This window comes from Cervus elaphus, chromosome 19 (assembly GCF_910594005.1).
Source record: "Cervus elaphus chromosome 19, mCerEla1.1, whole genome shotgun sequence".
Taxonomy (NCBI): Eukaryota; Metazoa; Chordata; class Mammalia; order Artiodactyla; family Cervidae; genus Cervus; species Cervus elaphus.
Window position 1 is genome coordinate 85,256,055 of NC_057833.1, and position 5,558 is coordinate 85,261,612.

The following is a 5,558-nucleotide window of genomic DNA, read 5'->3' on the forward strand; positions in this document are numbered from 1 at the left end:
AGGGGCAGGAGCTCCCCCAGCAGTGCAGTTGGGACTCCGTCTGCTGCACGCCGGCTTCTCTTGGAACAAGTGTTAGGCTGAGCTGCCTCAGATTCCCTGGGTTGATCAGTTCCAGGTATTAAAGTAGACATGGCTCAGATTTATCCTGGACTTCCACTTCTCCTCCATTCCTTCAGCTAAAAGAATTCATCACCAATCCTCTTCTTTCATTTTTTGGAGAAAGTACTCCATACATCTGAAAGATGGGACAGAGTCCTGGCAGGAGCACTGAGCTCAGGCATGTTGCCTACACGTACCACTGAATCACTGGAGAAGGAAATGGACACTCCAGTATTCTTGCCTGGAGAAGTCCATGGACAGAGGAGCCTTTTAGTCCATGGGGTTGCAAAGAGTCGGACAGGACTGAGCGACTCTCACTCACTCACTGACCACTGAATCACAGTGAACTGTGGAAAAGTCCATTCTGAAAAACCCACACATTTGACTAATGTATGTTTGATGCTCCATTTTTTTTTAAATTTTGTTTATGTGTTTTTAATTTCTTGGCCACACCATGTGGCATGTGAGATCTTAGTTCTCCAACCAGGGATTGAACCTGCATGCCCTGCATTGGAAACATAGAATCTTAACCACTGGACTGCCAGGGAGGTCCCCCTCTTTTTTAAAAGGTTAATTTTTTAATTTTTATTAAAAAATATGGCACATGTATTGAGTTTGTACGTCATCCTTGCTCGGGGGCCAGGCTAATGGTCTCTGTATTGTTCTAATTTGGGTGTACAAAGCCAGCATTGTGTTCCAGTTTATTCTTTGGGGTTACTATGTGGTATGGGTGGAATCTGTAGGAAACATTTTTTTTCCTTTTTTTAAAAAATAACAAATGACATCCTGTGGTCTCTCTTCCTTTTTTATTTTTATTTTATTTTTTACCTTAAGTACAATGCATACCGATAAAAAAGATGTACGTTGCATGTATCCGTGATAATAGCCGCGGCCAAGGCAGTCTGAGGCATATTAACAACAGACTTATCTGTGGAGCAGCACCTTATGTAAGATGCATTTTCCTCTAGAGCCAAGCAGCGTAGAATCCACCTACATGGCAGATAAGTGGCCCCTGGGCCCACATGCAGCCCAGTGCCAGGGCTGTGACTGGGGAGTTTTCTCAGCCACAGAATTGACACAACAAGGGTAAGATTTCTATTTAGTGCAACAGAAGCTGCCATGTAAATTGGCACTTGATGCTTTTCAGTCTGGCTGTACTAATGTCGTCTATGGAACCCAAGATAATTTCAGTGACATCTTTCTTTTCTCTGGGGGAGAAATGTGCTTTCAGCCAGGGTCCATCTGACAAACCTGGGTAAACATTTGCGTGGCAGGTGGAGGCTGTGTATAAAACTGTCCCCCACCCACCCCAGTGTTCTTGCCTGGAGAATCCCAGGGACGGGGGAGCCTGGTGGGCTGCTTTCTATGGGGTTGCACAGAGTCAGACACGACTGAATCGACTTAGCAGCAGCAGCAGCAGCAGCTCCGCAAAAGATATAGGGCTAAATAACTTCTTGGTGGAAGCTGATGGAATAACCTTGATTCTTTGCTTCTGGGTGGCCAGGGGCTCCTTAGACTGTGGTGACCAAATGGATCATCCAAGAAAGCTGGCACCCTCATCTGTGCAGCTCTGTGAGCCTTGGGCGTGGCCTGGTTAGGGATGTGATGCTATTCATCTGTAGCCCCTCCCCCATCTAATCGCAACCTCTACCCCTCAGCCCCAGGTCCTAACTCACACCCATGTGGCTGCAGATTGGCTGTTCATTCTGGCCTGCGTGCCATCCCTCCCTGGTGCGGATGGAGCCTTTCCCCAGACTGCTGACTGTCTGTCTCTCCCCCCCCCACCCACCCCCGCCCCCGACTTCAGTTCTCCAGTCCCAGCCTTCCCTGGCTTCTCTGCCTTCTCAGTTGTTCTACTGTTGGTCTCTCTAGTAGCTCAGTATTGCTTATTTCCCAGAGCCTCCATGAAACCATCCAACCCAACCGTCTCCACCCTTTGCCTTTTGCTCTTTATCCAGGCCTCGGGGCTCTTGGGAAAGTCATGAAGGTGGAGTCAACATCTAACATCAGCTGGAGACTCTGAATCATGTTGAACTTCTCTTCCTCTTGGGACTCCTCCTTGGCATTTCCCCAGAGGGGGCTTCAAGCCTGGGACCTCAAGGCATGGACCACTTCTGCCTCATCCCATCTCAGGGCAGTGGGGTCTTCCCCTCTGACTTTCATACCTCAATGACTCTGTCGCTCCTTTGCTCGTTTGGTCTGTCTAATTCCCTCTCTGACTGTAGTTCTCTCCTCATCATCCTTTGCTGGACTTTTCCTAGGAGTGGTCAGCATTTCTGCTTCCTGTTTTTACCACCTGCATGGCTCTAATTGCTTCCCACTAGGGAAGTCCCTTGTAATCTCTTGATATTTTATTTCTATTCCTTCCATTTTGTGAAAATGATATTTTTGAAGGACACAGATGAGGCTGTGTGAGACTCAGTGGCTGTTCCTTAGACTAGTGTCAGGGCTTGTCTTGTGTGACCACCATATCCCTCTTTTGGTAGACAAAATAATGACCCTTCAAGGGTATTCACATTCTAATTCCTGGAATCTGTGATTATGTTACCTTATATAAAGACTTGGCAGATGTGATTAAATTAAGGATCTTGAGTTGGGGAGATTATCCTAGATTATCTGGGTGGGCCCAACATAATCACGGGAGTCCTTATAAGGAAAAGAGGGAGATAGGAGAGTCTACTTTGGGGAGGAGCTGTGATGACCCAAGCAGAGAGCAGATTGATGCTGGGCCAGGAGCCAAGGAATGCTGGCAGCCTCTAGTCTAGAAAAAGCAAGGAATGGATTATCCCATAGAGCCTTCAAAAGTAACACAGCTCTGCCAATGCTTAATTTTAGCTCCATAAGACCCATTTCTGATTTCTTCCCTCTCTACTGTAAGAGAATAAATTTGCATTGCTTTAAGACACTGAGTTTGTGGTAAGTTGTTACAGCAGCAATAAAAAACGAATACACTTCTCAAAACTCTCTTCTCTCTAGATTGTCCCATCTAAAGTGATGGAAACTTCTCCTTCTGGTCTTTTTCAACCTGTTTCCAAAATGGAAAAATACATTTAGCATTTTCACAATAAATATTTGCAGAAGTAGTCAGTCTGTTTAAAATGATACCACTGTGTTTAGAACATGTGGGGATACCTCCCTTCTTAGAGAATCTTCTTCCACCCACAGCCCTTGATGGGTAGACCTCAGATCCCTGACCCACCCCAATCATAGCTGATTGACTCAGGCGTGTGCACCTCACCTAAGGGGACCTCACTGGTCAGTTGGCCTGGTGCAGAAAAGGGGAGTTGGGCCAATCAGATGCCCACTCTGGGAAATCTGTCTGATACCAAGTTTTGGTTCTTGATAGGTACTGGAGCGGAAAGACTAGTAGATTTATGTCTGGTATGGCAATAAAGGACTAGATGAAATTCAGAGAATGGAGAAACTCAGAAGTGACTAATTGGAGGATGAGAAGGGGGTGAAGCTGTAGAGATACTGGGGAATTGCTAAGGGGGGAGGAGGCGACAGCATCTGTGTCTTGCAGCAACTTTGATTTCACCTTTGCCAAGGCCTGCGAGTTTTCCATGTTTCTCTGAGACACTCCTCTTTGACTTAGATGGATTTCTGTTCCTTAAGATCAAAGATTCTCAGACTAGAATGATCTGTGTTTGTCCAGTTGCTCAAGTCAGAAACCTGGGATGTCACCTTTGACTCTTCTTGTCTTCTCTGTTGTCCCGGAGCCTGAATACATGAGAAGGAGGAGAACATGGGTAGACCTTGAGAAGAACCAACATTTGAGGAGCAGAAGAAGAATCTTCAAAAGGGGAAGAGAAGGAGAAATGGGAGGAAAACTAGGAATGCTTCCTGAAGCATCCCTGAAGTGATGGAAGCGAGTGCTTAGAAGCACTGAATGTCATCAGACCCTAAATCAACTGATTTTTGTTTTGATGGGTTATGAAAAAGGAAACAACTTTTTGGAAACCCAGTATCTTAAAACTGGGAGCTGGGGGAAGAGCATTTGGGTGAGGGAATAATACATAAGCCATTCTCCAGTGGAAGCCAAGGCAAGTTGTTTATTAATGCCAACTGAAAAATACATACAGGGATGAGAAATGAGTGATAAGAATCGCAACTAGATCTGACCTTGCAATACCTGGCTTAGCTCCTGGCATTCATTCATTCTTGCCACAATCTCTGTCACATTTTTAGGTATCAAGAACATAGTAGGCATTCAGTTGGACAAATTAAGCTCTTTTTACATTATGTTCTGAAAATTGTGCATCTGAAAAACTCCAGACTTTCCTGGCCGACAATTTGAGCTGCCAGAATGCATGGGAAGAAGAGACAGTTTGTTTAGAACTAAAGATATTTTCCACTTGTCAAGGAAGGAATCCAGATTTTGAGCAAGTATTGAATTGTGTGCTAAAGAAAATATTTAATGAAAAGAAATTTGTTGTTTGCATGGATGGATCCATGCAACTAAAACTGTTCATACAGAGATAATCTTCACTGAAAAAGTTTAAGGACAAGGGCCTCCCCAACATTGGGTTGGACTTGCCCCGAATGAAGGGGATACCCTGAATATGCCAGGTTACCACTCTGAAGTCATAATGATCCATATGGAGCCCTTTGCCCCATCAACGGAAATTCAGTGTGGACCCTGGACCTTAGACAGTAGAAAATAAACTCCCTACCTCTGTGGCTCATTTTGGAAAAAAGAAAAGGGGAATTGTATAATCAGATGTGCTCTTTTGAAGATTCTGAGAGCAGCAGGACAGAAACCTTGTGGGTAGCATGCTTAGGTTGGGTTGAAAACAACTGGAGTGTTTCTGTGTCCGTAGGAAGCGCTCTAGGTTGGATGCAGCCTGGCTTTGTGAGACCTGATTAGGATGCAAAGCAATCTTGCAGTGTTGTTCCTGGAGCGCGTCTCACCTCTGTCCCCTCAACTCTGCCTCGGCCCATTCCTAAGTGTGAAAGTTCCGATTGTTATCTTGGTTACAGAATCCCATTCCTTGTCTGTTTTCTTTTGCCCTTATCCTCACACTTCTTTGAATGTCCTTTCATGGGACGCCTTGATCTGCTCCCAAAGAAATGCAATTATCAGAAATCAACCTCTCTCACCCATTTCTGCCCTAAGCAGCTTTTGCCCACTGGTGAATTTCGCATTGTACTGAGAAAGTCAGCAACTAATACTAGTAACAATAAAATATGTTTGTATTTTTTAGATGACTTTTTCCACTGGGGACTCCCTGGTGAGAGCCAGGCGCTGAGCAGAGTAAGTGTGTATATGAGCTGGAAATGGAGAGCAAGAAAGAGACCTGGCCGGTTGAAGCCTTTCCTTGACAGCTAATTTCCATTTTTTGGTATCAAGGGGTCTGTGCCAGTAATTGGCATGCAGATTGTGTCTGATGGGCCTGTTATACAGAATAAAGGAATCTGCTAGTTAGAATAAGCCAACCCCAGGCTGATGGATGGGGCAT

At 45.1% G+C, this 5,558-nt stretch overlaps 1 pseudogene; it reads right to left on the reverse strand.

The window, feature by feature from the left end:
* Nucleotides 1-690: 690 nt before the first annotated feature.
* LOC122676231 lies at nucleotides 691-790 on the reverse strand (annotated as a pseudogene).
* Nucleotides 791-5,558: the final 4,768 nt, after the last annotated feature.